This window comes from Martes martes, assembly GCF_963455335.1.
Source record: "Martes martes genome assembly, chromosome: 11".
Taxonomy (NCBI): Eukaryota; Metazoa; Chordata; class Mammalia; order Carnivora; family Mustelidae; genus Martes; species Martes martes.
In genome coordinates, this window is record NC_137899.1 from 29,623,290 (window position 1) to 29,637,831 (window position 14,542).

A 14,542-nucleotide genomic window follows, 5' to 3' on the forward strand; every position below is an offset into this window, starting at 1 on the left:
TATCCAGAAATACCCCATAGAGAAAAATCACCTTTATCCTAATTCATTTCAACTTATTCTAAAATAGCCTTTTTAGTGGGTACTACAGAAGATATTTTAAAAGTTCTAAATATAAGAGGTTCACTTGTTCCTTCCTGCACCCATGCTTAGCTCCCTGACTAGTAAGTAACTGATCAACCACAGACCTAGAATAGAGATAACTAATTCTACTAGCACTAAATGAACTCATAAGCACAATGTTTAATATAAAGATAGAAAATAATTATTTGAACAAATCATCTTGGTACTGTGAAATTAACATTTGACAACAGTGACAGCCTGAAGTCAGTGTGTTTTCTCTATAATTTGTGAGCGGGTTATTTAGCCCATCTGTGCCAAAGATTTCCAATTTCTATTTAATTGTGAATTCTATAAACTTTAGATAAATGGTTTAAGTGCAATGGAAAAGAGATAATAGCTTGCTTTTTCAAAGGGTATTTTTCATTCCATGACCCGAAAGCATGGAATAAAATCCTTTTCCAATTTTTATACTATGCTGAGAGATTAATTAATATAATAGTCAATAATATACAAAGAACAGAAGGCTTTTATTAAATTGAATGGCTTCTCAATAGAAGCAACTACATGGCACTGAAATAAAATAAATTCAAAATAAATACTCATTTCTTAGGTAAAGATTTCATTGCATTAGAAGAACTTTTTAAGAATTTCTTAATTCTAGGAAAAGAAAAATACGATTGGGTCCTATATGGTTTACCTAAACATGATGTTTAAAAGCATTTCTGTAAGTCAATCAGAGAAAGAAAATTATCACGTGGTTTCTTCACTCATATGAGGCATGTAAGAAATAGCATAGAGGATCATAGGGGAAGGGGGGGAAAATTGAATGGGAAGAAATCAGAGAGGAAGGCAAACCATGAGAGACTCTTGACTCTGGGAAACAAATCGAGGGTTACAGAAAGGGAAGTGGGTAGGGGCACGGGGTAAATGGGTGATGGGTATTAAGGAGGGCACAGAATGCAATGAGCATTGGGTGTTATTCGCAACTGATGAAGCACTGAACATTATATCAAAAACTAATGATGTATTATATGTTGGCTAATTGAATTTAAATAAAAAGAAAAAAATACATATATTCAATTAAAATAAATAAAAGTATTTCTAAATGCTAGAATTGCAAAGTCTTTGGGTTAGAATGTAATTTAAGAATCATGTACTATTGGTAGGATAAGAATAAATGAAACAAGATGGAATCGGGAGGGAGACAAACCGTAAGAGACTCTTAATCTCGCAGAACACACTGAAGGTTGCTGGGGGGAAGGGGGTCAGGAGAGGGTGGTGGGGTTATGGACATTGGTGGGGGGGTGTGCTGTGGTGAGTGCTGTGAAGTTTGTAAACCTGGCGATTCATTGACCTGTACCCCTGGGGCTAAAAATACATTATATGTTTATTAAAAAAATTTAAAAATTAAAAAAAAATCATGTACTATTATCTAAGTACACAATTAAAATATTTTAAAAATTACGTCAATTTGTAATATGATAAATCCTGAATACCATTGTGTTTGTTGTTGTTGTTGTTGTTGTTGTTGTTGTTTGGACACAGCTGGATTCTGGATTCATTCTCTCTGCTGAGCAAGTTAGCTGGCCTCTTTGCACCCCAGCTAGCTCCATGTTACACTATGGTATTAACTCTGCACCTGCCCACCAGGTTCTTACAGGGTGCAAGTAGTGACCATCACATAATGTTTGCTTTTTTATTGTGTGTGTTCTTTCCTGCATCCTTTAAATACCAGTGTTTCCTAGAATTCCATCCCTGAGCCATCTGAAGAGGCACATCTTTCCCTTCTATTAACTAACGGCTTGAATTTCAAATCCACACTTACAACTTCCTAACTGACATCCCTAGCTGAATATTTTTTAGGCATCTCAACTCATCATGCCCCCAGATAAATTATCTTAAACCACATCCCCACAACAAAAGCCTTTGCCCAGTCATGTATCTCCAAATTCAAACACAGTGAATAGCATGAAAATCCACCCCCGCTGGTTGACAATGAAGTTCTGGGAAAATGGAAAATACCTCCATTTGCCAACAATATTATTTTCACCACCAACATAATTCCGCCCCCTCGATGTTGATTTACTTGTACCCTCATTACCATTCTTCTTTAGTTCTCACTACTGAGATTACCTCTTGTCACCCCACTTCAGGTTTATCACCCATCTGCATTTCAGACCACGTATCCCTCACATACCACAGTAGGAGTATTTCCAAAACACCAATATTCTCATGTCATTCCCTGTGATATATGAACGTCCCTCCTCTAAGTGAAGAATAAGTCTCAAGATATTTGGCCAAGAGTCTTTCAAGAATTTGCACTACATCTGGTCTAGCCTCATCTCTCACCACACGCTCAGTTCACACTGTGCTTTAGACTCAAATGAACACCTGGCATACCCCAAACATGGCAGATTCTCTTTTTCCATCTTCAGTCCTATATGCTCTTCCCTCTGGGTTAATACCCACAACCTATGTACTTGGGAGTCTGAGTACACACATGGTCTTCTGTGAAACTACTTCTGATCCTATCCTTAGTTCCACAGAGTGAACTGTGATCCCTTTTGATCTTTGTTAAAATTTTCCAGTACGTAGGGGCACTACCTAGCACATTCTGGCTACTCAGAAAACGTTAGACAAATAAAAAAAGAAATGAAAAAAAAAAAAAAGTAGAGATTGCTGTGAATGTATATTTAAATACTTCAAATAAGATTAAATCATATTTCAGCTTTAAACCTATAACAAAATTTAAATCTTTAAATGATACCAGTTTTAAATGATTCTATTTTTTTGACTACATTGTTATGTTTCTATTTTTAATTTTTAGACATTAGTAACTTCCTCCTAGTAGCCTACTTTGCTTTATCACTTTTATGTCTATCATTTTATTTATCTTATCTTCCCAAAATTACCAGTTTAAATTTTAAAATTGGTAATTTATCTAATTTTAAAAAAATCTTTTACTTTTAAAAATTGACTAGATACATGTTTTATACCCAACTTTATATTAGCTCTATTTTACATATTTCCCCCAAAGCTATACATAGTATGCTGTTTTAAATCATCTTATATGATTATTTTTCTATTTAAAATGTCATTTGTTGTTTGTTTCTTTAATCTGGCAATTGTTAGATACTTGTTAGTTACTTGGATGAACTCTCTAGTGAGGAATTTACACATTCTTCTAAGGACAAAACAACAAAATTGGAGAGGATTTCAATTACCTACCAATCTTATTATGTGATTTTATTTTGAGGAACTTACTAACATAAAAAGTCAAGACAAATAAATTCACAAAACAGTGTAAAGGTATGAACCTCCTATATTAAGGCTGAAAAAGCAAAGTTCAAGACCATATAAGAACTATCTTGCAAATTCACCTTCAAACTATGTCTCTCTTAAACTTGATTTTCTAAAACCCAACCATGACTAAATCTTACTGCACTTTAAGCCTGATGAACACCCAAATAACCAACAAATCAAGAGTGGTTGATCTGAACTTTAAAGATCCCTAGTTACCTTCTCTATCTCTAGATTAGAGATAAGACTGAAATAAATGTACAATGAAAATTCATCAGTGCATTCATTCAACAACACTGAGCATCTCCTGACTGACAGACCCTGCCTGGCACTGAGAATCAGAGGGGAGAATATCATAGCCAATACCTTCAAAATTTCACACTTGACAATCCATGGTTCACTCAAAGGAGTATGGGGGCCAGGCAGAAAACACAAACAAGTACAGCCAATCAGATAAGGAAAAGCCACCACATCAGTGTAATGATAAATGTTATGGGTATTTTTAGGACATAATAGGAAGTGATATGGGCTCTTGAAAACTGGTATGAGCTCATTATAAAGACGGAAATTACCACTGACAGCCTACCAATTGTTGCCTTAAGGAAACAAGAGCCCAGAGCAGCCTGATAAGCCAATTTTGAAAGAAAAGCCCAACGTCCAGATTTTCATATGAAATCCTTTAGGGTTCAATCCTTTAGGGTTCAAATACTTGTCATCAATTATACCTACTCTAAAAACAAAACAAAGCACTGTGGGGACCACTATTGTACAGCTCAAGAAAATACCCCCCATTGACTGTGGGCCATCAAAACTTCTAGGTTAAACTCTAGTCTTAGATAATAACATATATCTATTTAGTTATAGATATGTTCTTTCGGTGCCCCACCAAAATGAGTTTTATAATTTAGTAGAGCCTACTGGAGTTGAGCTAAGTCAAGGAAGGAAGGTCAACTTGCTCACGTGGCCCCATCAGAGAAAGTGTGATAGGTTTTAAATTAGCATGAGTTCAAGGCTCGTTCCTCATCCTTCCCTCTTCTTACTAAGATTTAACTTGATAGTCAGCCTGTGTATTTCTCCAGCATATTGTATATTTTTTCTAGATAGGAAATATGAATAAACATGAATATGTTGTTTATAATGAGAATAAAAATTAGTCACCTGTGAAATAGTCCATGATGATAACAGAGTGCATTTTCTGAAGGAGTCTGATATAAGCTGAGAACTCAAACATAAATAATGTTTAACCTCCCAATCTGGCAAAATGTATATAAATAAAGTATTCCTCAGTTAAGCAGAGAATTCTCCATGGTATACCACCATGTATTATCACAAGATGTCTCATAAAATCAATACGTCTCTGATAGATTCTGAGCTGGAGGCAAATTTTAGGACTGTTCCTTTTTCTCCTTGATAATGCTCACTTAGTGCTTTGCCTCTTTATATTAAATCAATATGAAAAAAAGTGTGTCTTCTATTAAAACATGCCTGTGATGGACATAAGGAATTTTGGTAACATTTAAGTCTTGGTTGCTTGCATAATCATTTATATCCCTGGACCTTTCTGTTGCTTAATAGCCTGTTAGTAGCTGTAAATCACCAAAAGAACTGAAATTCAATCTAACATTGGGCAAGATAACTGGCTTGACACATAGGTCTCATCTTAGATTTCTAAGATTAACGGAGTTTTAGGTCACTGGACACATAAAGGTGAGCTAGAGGCAGAAAGAAAATGCAGCAGATAATTTACAGGGGCCCCTGGGTGGCTCAGTCAGTTGGGCGTCTGCCTTTGGCTCAGGTCATGGTCCCAGGGTCCTGGGATCGAGCCCCACATTGGCCTCCCTGCTCAGCGGGGAGCCTGCTTCTCCCTCTGCCTCTGCCTGCAGCTTCCCCTGCTTGTGTGCTCGCTCTTTGTCTCTGTCAAATAAATAAATAAAAATCTATTAAAATTTTTAAAAAAAAATAAAAAGATAATTTTCAAAATAAAAGGCACAAATATGATTATTATGAAGACATAAAATCAACAGGTATCAAGGATTTTAATTAGCTTGTTAATTAATGAAGGAATTAACAGATGTTATAACTGGTTCAAAAGAGAACTCAGAGTACCAAAACATATATTTATAGTCACATAATGATACCGAAATGAATTTACAAATTGATGTGTAATAGCTGATCATTACCTACAGTGAGAAAGTGAACTGCAGTCCATAGGAAATAATGTTTCTATGGAAAGGAATTTTTTACATTACTAACAGGTTTCAACAACTTCACTTCTACTCTGTAATATTGTAAAACAGCCCAATTAAAGGCAAGCAAATGGGGAGGTTAACTCAGAAAGATCAGCTGGCCTGAAATCCATTAAAATTCAAAGTCTTTTGTGATTTTTCCTTATGGTAATAAACATTTACTCATTTCAGAATTAGGCCAAACATTAGTCCTAAACATTCAATGGCTAATATTACCTTAAACACATCCTGATCTCAATAAAGAGATCAGCTCTAGAAATTTTATTTATGTAACTTCAAATTCTTTATTTAACTTGGTGACAGCTTGTTATCTAAGAATATAAAAGAGGGCACCTGGGTGGCTCAGTGGTTTAAGCCTCTGTCTTTGGCTCAGGTCATGGTCTCAGGGTCCTGGGATCGAGCCCCGTATCAGGCTCTCTGCTCAGTGGGAAGCCTGTTTCTCACTCTCTCTCTGCCTGCCTCTCTGCTTAATTGTGATCTCTCTCTGTCAAATAAATAAATAAAATCTTAAAAAAAAAAAGAATATAAAAGAAATGGAATTTCTAACCAGAAGAGACAAAATCAATCTTCACTAATTAATGTAGCTATTTTATGCTTTCCAGTAGATTTGGTAGAAGTAAATAAGCCAGGTATCTGAAATTTTCATTCCAGCAGACAACAAAATTGGCAAAGATAAACTTAACCTGCTGGAGTTTAAAAACAACAAGAAACTTAGAATATTTGTTCTGGAAAGTATTCTCTCTGTGATCATGGTCAGCTTAATTTTTAACGTCTATATGCCTGAGGTTCTTCATGCAAAGTAGTGATATGATGGCTCTCTCATCGTTATCAGGATCAAAGTACTAATACACATACCAAAGGCTTGCACAGTACATCTACAAATAGTGCATCTGTTTATCACTAGGTAAATGACCTTTTTTCGATGCTTCCCAGAGCCGAAGCTGGAAAGTTGATGCCAAAGATGTCAATCTAAATAAGGCATATCCAAGCCCCAGAAAATTTCACAATACTGGAACCCTGATATTTTGTCTGAGTTCTAATCAACCCAAATTAAAAAAAAAAAAAAAAGTTTTTTCAAACTATCTACATAAGAAGGCAATAGATGGGAATGAAATTTCTGAGAATGCATGCCTTGAGTCTTATAATGGGTTTAAAATGGAACACTTGCGTGACTGAACAAACCTGCAAGGCATTTCATGTTTTTGGAAACAGCAGGATAATAATTATTACAAAATTATTAAAAAATGATATTAGATATTCATGTTATGTTGTCAAACACAGGAAGTCTAGTTTTTGAGTTTTGTTGTTGTTGTTCCTGTATCCACTTAGTATAGCAATTCTTATGAAGGTCTGTGTATATCATCTCATACCAACTCATTGTTTCATGGAGAACAACCAAGTACTTAATTGAACATCGATTCTGGTCCAGCTTTATGTTTGGCACGATGAGCAAAGGTAAGAGACACACACGAGACAGAAAATAAATCAAGTCAACAAGTGAACAAATGTAGAATGAATAGTATAAATAGATCAAGCCACACCCAAGAAAGGTCTTCATTTAAATATCTGGCCTAAGCTACTGCCAAATCCAGCAGAAATACTTACCAGTTGCCAGGAATTTATAAGAATGAGTAACTAGGCATTTGTATATATGCATTAAATAAAGGACATGGGAGGATAAAAATAAGTTCCCCTCAACCACGTGGAAATAAGTAAGTCTGCCTGCTGAGGTTTAACTATAAAATCAGTACAAAATCATACAATGAATCTATTTCTGTGAAGCTCTCAGAGCAAAAATGCCTGAAAGTAATACACAAAGAGAATGTGTAAGTTGCGAAGGAGTGGAGGGGAATGACTATTCAACACTAGAAGACAGAAAAGAGGTAACAGCAAAGGCAGAAACTTAGCAGAGCTCATCTAAGCACCAAGTGGGGGAGACTCTCCGTGCACAGATGGACTAGTGGGTCTCCTGAGGCAAGACTGGACCATTTGTGAAGGTGGATGTACCAGGCTACCTCTTCCCAAAGGCATTAGACAATCAAATTCTGTAACTAACAACTTTGTCCTAATTTCCTGCCTAGAAGAACAAAGTTAGGATTGCCATAGAGCTTCCTTGATAGCTTCCCAAGAGTGAGAGAAAAATGCCAGAAAAAAGATACAAGAGCCCTGCCCTTTCTAGCTGCCTTTCTCACAGGAAGTATAATTATAATAGGGAACATTTTTTGAGTCATTACTATGTGCCAGGCACTGTTCTAAATGCTTTGCCTGAATTAACTCTAAAGCATTACAACAACCCTATAAGCTATGCCCAGTTATTACCCTCATTCTGCAGCTGAGGAAGCTAAGGCAGAGAGGGGTGACATAATTACTAGAAATCACAGTTAAGGAAGCCACTAAGAGAGGATTCAGGTCCAGGCAATCTGACACCTAAGTCTTCGATCTTTCTTAAATACTACACTATACTGCTTCTCACAGCCGCTTATTAATTGACATTATATATTGTCATTTATTAACTGACACTGCAATTTATACAAAATATGTCTGTGAGCCAGATGGGCATAAATGAGTGTCTATAAATCCCTACCAGCTCTAGACCCTTTAAAGATTAATATTGGGGCTTTCAATGCTAGTTCTAGATAAACAAAAGGGGAGAATAAAAATACCCCATATTTTCAGGTGGGAAGATTTCTCCTCCTCCACATGGAAACTGATCTTGATGTGAGTTTTCTTTTTACTTGCCTATACACATACACTCTCCAAAGTTCCACACATTCTCATCTATTTCTATAAAATAGGCATAAAACATAACACTTTGTATCTCTGAGATAAGACAATAAATTTTCAAATAGAGTTAGTATTAAAAATATCAATGAGTTTTATAAATAAAATACTGCTTCCTGATATAACAGATAGTACAGGCAATAACTATGACAAATTATCAGAAAATTTTTATTGTACACAACTAATGAATTGTTGAACACTACATCAAAAACTAATGATGTACTATATGTTGGCTAATTGAACATAATAAATAAAAAAATAAAAAAATATATAAATTACCACAGACACACACACATACACACACACAAGAAAATTTTTATTGTGAAAATCAGGCCAATAAAAAATAATGTTACTCATTAATGTACCATTTTGAAGCAGTTGAAGGATGCATAGTCTCTATCTTTCCATTTCCTTAGCAGTGAAATAAATGACAGTCTGCTACCACATTATGAATTAGACCTTTTTGTTTTTGTCCCACAATAATACTGGTTTTTAGAAGAGATCCCAGATGATGACTTTCTTATCTTATTCTAAAGAACATATGCTTTTTTGCATGGCCAAGGCTAAGGTTAAAACAACTTTCCTTTACACAATTGTTCTTCACAGGCTCTTTTCTTATTTTTTAAATGTCACACATCCTCATATTTATTTCCCTAAAAAAAAATGCAGAAACTTGGCAACATCCAAGCACCAGCTCCCAATTTGTTTTCATGAAAGTGCACAGCCTGGGTAGAAAAATCAAACATCGGGAGGCAGGTGATATTCTTCCCACTAGCTCACTGAGTTCCCCATGTAAAAAGGACATGGCACAAGGTTGGACACCCACCATCAGAGGCCCAATAACAGATGGACTGACTAAGAATGAGCACTGCTGCCAAGATCTGGAAATGTCAAAATAGAATAAAACACGTAAGTTGAGGAAATGGGACAAAAAATATGTGTGAAAATAGGAACCTGAAATTGGAACCAATGTTGAAGGAAGTGAGATTAAAAGTGTGTGTTCAATTGCTGTTAAGAACTCAGTTCACGTGAAGGTTTTAACAGAAAGAATAAACAGGACTGCTTATTTTTTGATGGTCAGGTTTAAACACCAGTCTCTTCTGTTTATTTAGGAAGTCTATGCTAAGAAGCAAATAAAGAGGTCTGGGGCATTAAAGAATGTGTCTTCTGATTTTGGCTTCAGAGTAGGGTTATTGTTTGGACAAGGGGTAGAGTTGGGGCAGAGCAGACATGTAGAATCAAAATGATGTTTGAGAACTAGGTCTATCACAGAGGGCCTTTTCTGCCAGGTTCACACATGTGGAAGTCAAGGTTAACCAAGAGAGAAATCACTGCAGTACCCTGAGCAGGAAAGTGTCCGGTGTCACCCAAAGAAAGTAAATATCAAGAAAATCACTGTTGTTACACATGGTAGACTGACATGAGAAGTACCTAGGCCAGGGCTTCCTCAGCGAAGTCGGCTAGATACTGTGAAATTGGCCAAAGCTACACGTGGACATTGATTTCAGACTGTGGGAAGGATTCAACCAGCGCTCCCACAGAGAGTAGAGCCGGAAAGCAGAGCCCACAGCCATCCGGGTGCTTTATTTTATTGGTTTGAACCATAAAAGGAATGAGCAGTCCTCATTTAAAGATGGCTAAAAGTGGGTCAAGGGGGATAGGGGCTCTGTTTCTTTGTGAATAAACTTTGGCCCGACGAAAGTCTAAAGGAGAACAAGAGAGGTTAAAATCCCCATGAAGCCTAGGAAGAAAAATACACCTCTCAAAATGGTTTATTAAAAAAAGAAAAAAATAATTAGCAAAGGATTTGGCAATTTTGATACATTGTCATGAAACGTTTGTATGGGGGGAGGATGTGGAAATGAAACTACACCTTCTCTCTCCCAAAGAGAGAGGGGAGTAAAGGAAGAGAGAAATTTGTAATGCAGTCATACAGTTAAACTCTATTTCAATGTCAGAAAAGAGCCGCATAAACATTAAAGAATTTCAGAACTTTACAAGAATGGGGCTGAACAGATTTAAAAAAGAAAAATGAAGATGAGCGATGGAAAAGCATGAAATGAAAGAACTCAAAGGAGTCTAAGGAATGAATCCAGAATAAATGGAACGAGAGTAATCATCATAGACACATTTGTCAATACTTTTCCAAGCCAAAACAGGACCAAATTATGCAGATGGGTTCACTGAACTCCAAGAAAAATCAATGCAAAGAGGTACACCAGATTTCTTATTTTTACATTATTATTATTACAGCATCCTGATTTTGAGAAGATATTAAGATCCATTTTACATTTGCGGCCACAAAATCAGATTAACCTTCTGTATCATTAAATTCTATACTTTTTAAATGTATTTTCAGAGAAAAGAGACGTTAAAAAACAAACTATAAATAACTGAATTATAATTCCTACATGACAGTGCAATATATAAACCTATGATATAATACTAACTGTATCAGATTTTCATGGAGAAAATTACTTGACAACATACTTCAAGTGGCTAGGAAAATAAATCCAAATAAAGAACTCTGGAATGGAGAAACTGTACTATAAATGAATTGAATTTACTCTCTCTTTTTAAGAACCTTCCTAATGAAACACCCCCAAAAGCATGAAAGTGTTTAAAGCAGTATTATTCACTAAAAAAGCTAAATAGGAAGCAAGCTAAGGACTCCACAATAAACTGTCCTACACTCACATAAAAATTATGTATCAAAGCTTACAAAATGTTTTTAATGCCACAGGAAATGTTTACCACACAGTTCCGTTAGGTGAAAAAGACCAGGAGCGCCTGGGTGGCTCAGTGGGTTAGGCCTCTGCCTTCAGCTCAGGTCATGGTCTCAGGGTCCTGGGATCAAGCCCCACATCAGGCTCTCTGCTCAGCGGGGAGTCTGCTTCCTCCTCTCTCTGCCTGCCTCTCTGCCTACTTGTGATCTCTGTCTGTCAAATAAATAAATAAAATCTTAAAAAAGAAAAAAAAGAAAGAAAAGAAAAAGACCAATATACAGTTGCAAAAGTGTAGAAAGTAACAGAATGTCAGAATAAATGTGAGGAATAAAAAAAAATGCAGTATTAAGAGTAGTTTCATTCTCAGGGGAAACAGTTATACACTGTCCAATTTTGTTCTGTGAAATAATTTTTTTAAAGATTTTATTTATTTATTAGACAGAGAGAGAGATCACAAGTAGGCAGAGAGGCAGGCAGAGAGAGAGGGTGAAGCAGGCTCCCCGGCGAGCAGAGAGCCGGACGTGGGGTTCGATCCCAGGACCCTGAGACCATGACCTGAGCTGAAGGCAGAGGCTTAACCCACTGAGCCACCCAGGCGCCCCAAGTTTTGTGAAATAATTGTACATGTTTTCTTATTTTTCCTATTATAGCCAGAAAAAATATCACAATAAAATAACATCAAATTTTGATACTCTGTTCCAAGAATTCCTGTATTTTAGCATTTGAGCTAAAATATATATGACAGAATTACTTAGTTTTGAAATTATCCTAATAAGGGGTATATTAAAATCATTATAATGGGTTATATAGATGACAGAGATTAAGGAGGGCACTTGTGATGAGCACAGGGTGACATATGGAAACGTTGTATACCTGGAACTAATACAACACTGTATGTCAACTAACTGGAATTACGAATAAAAACTTAAAAAAATTAAATGTTCCTAACAAAAAATAAAACAACAAAAAACAAACAATACTATAAACCCCATTTTAAGCAGGGACATACAAATCATCCCATTAAGTATATACATATTAAATACTGATGTTTTTAAAGGTTTTATTTATTTTAAAGAGAGTGAGCCAGCAGGGGAAGCAGCAGAGGGGGAGGCACAAACAGACTCTACACTAAACACGGAGCCCAACACGTGGGGCTCGATCTCATAACTTGAGATCATGACTTGTGACAAAATCAAGAGTCCAAAGCTTAACTGACTAGGTCACCCAGGTACCCTTAAATATTGATACATTTAGAAATAATGCTGATTTCCCTAAATTTCAAGGAGGAGTTCTACTGTAGTTTGAGTTAGTGGTTTATTGTTTGCTGTTACACTAATGTTTTGGAAACTCAATCTAGAAGCCAGTAAACAAGGACATAATTGAGGTACACTGAGTGTAAAATTCCACATCAAAGAATTGATGGCATGTTTAAAAGTATTCTACATTTTAACATGAATGACTTTTTTTTTTAAAGATTTTATTTATTTATTTGACAGTGAGAGAGAGAGCACAAGCAAGGGGAGCAATAGACAGAGGAAAAGGAAAAAGCAGGCTCCCCACTGAGCAGGGAGCCCACTGCGAGACTCGAACCCAGGACCCTGGGATCATGACCTGAGCCAAAGGCAGACACTTAACCGACTGAGCTACCCAGGCATCCCTAAATGTGATTTTCTTTAGAATTTGTTTTAGGATACATATTAGAGGGAAACACCTTTTTTAGAATTTGAGTTAGGCAGAAAGAACACGTTTGGAAGGTGAAAGAAAGGAGGTGAGAATGAAAGGAGTGCGCTGAGATATCAGCAGGTAGACCAGAGCTCCTGACCTGCTCACATTTGACACCATGTGCTATGAAATAGTTTCCATCAAGGTGCCTGAAATCAATGCATTTATATATGAATGAATGAATGAATGAATGAGTGAATGAGTAAACGAGTAAGAGTGTAAATGTAATTTTAGTGAAGTGTTAAAAAAAAAAATCTTGGAGCATTTTTAGTTCCCTCAACATATGTGTTTTGCTTGCTTGTAAACAGAGCAGTTATTTTAGCTTATGTAGACCAAATGAATTTTAAATCTTTCATGGGTGGAATAAGGCAGGAAAAGGAACAAAATAAAGAATTAAGTTCTTTGTTTTGATCTTATACTGGTTTAAGCAAAACTGTGTAAAACCTGTATCTCATAATCTAATATACTGTATTTAATATACTGTATTCAGTGGTCTCCTCGTCATGTACTATTTAACATGAAGATGAGATCGTGAGTGTCCAAGAGGCTCAACTGGTTGGGTGTCTGGCTCTTGCTTTTGGCTCAGGTCATGATCTCAGAGTCCTGGGATCGAGCCCCACGTCAGGCTCACTGCTCGGTGGGGAGTGTTCTTGAGATTCTCTCTCTCCCTTTCCCTCTGACCCTCCCCCTGCCGTGTGTGTGTGTGCTCTATCTCAAATAATCTTTTTAAAAATATGAGATTGTAAAGGAAACAGAAAATAATTTAAAGTTATATGTGGAATGTTTTAGGTTGGTACCTTCTTAATAGTCAAATTTGTTTTGCCAGAAGAGCTCATGCAAAGGGCAAGCGTTCCAGGTTAGTCCTTGAGGTCAACAGAGAGAACATTCAACCAAACGAAATCTTTATCAATTATAGAAAGACACAAAGATATCATGTATGAGAACTAGGATCTCATTTTTATTATATAACTATCACTTCAATGCACTAGGCAGTAAATGGCCTTTATTATTCTTTATCTCTGTGAAGCAATGTGCTGCTCTCTCACATAAGATCCCAAATTACTATTTATATAGAATACATTATGGCTAGAAAGCCATTTGGTTCTGGGGCAAAAACTGAAGCATCTTTTTTATTTTTTCCTTTTTTTTTCTTTTCAGTATTCCAGAATTCATTGTTTATGCACCACACCCAGTGCTCCATGTAATACGTGCCCTCCATAATACCCACCACCAGGCTACTGAAGCATCTTTAAAGAGACTCATATACCAGAAACATGCAATATCTTAATTCAAGAGAGAGAAGAAGGGAGCACTTGAGGATGACTCTTATTCGAGTATTTCAAAGACACAATCAATTAAAAATGCTTAGATGCGTGGCTCTCAGAAGTAAAAGAGAAAGAATCTGGAAGGGGAAGGAGAGGACAACAGCGTTGGTTTCAAGTCTTCTTTTTAGTTAGATCAAGGAGAACTTTTAAACTAGATCACTTAAACTAACCTAGATAATGTATCCTGTTTAATTATTCACTCACTGCAAAGCATTAGCATAGCCCTGTACACAAAATATTATTAAATAAATGGCACATATCCAAAGAAAACCTTTAATTACTCAGACCCCGTTTGGTCTCTAACTGCTTATGAGATTGATTTCTTTGAAAGAAGCATTAAAAAAAAAATCTGTGTTTTGAATGCTGTTGTGTTTGATTACAT

The 14,542-nt window shown here is 36.2% G+C and overlaps 1 protein-coding gene across 1 annotated transcript in view; it reads right to left on the minus strand.

Moving 5' to 3' along the window:
* PCLO (piccolo presynaptic cytomatrix protein) overlaps nt 1-14,542 on the minus strand; it is a 397,938-nt gene that overhangs the window by 237,800 nt on the left and 145,596 nt on the right. The gene's annotated exons all lie outside the window — the stretch shown is intronic.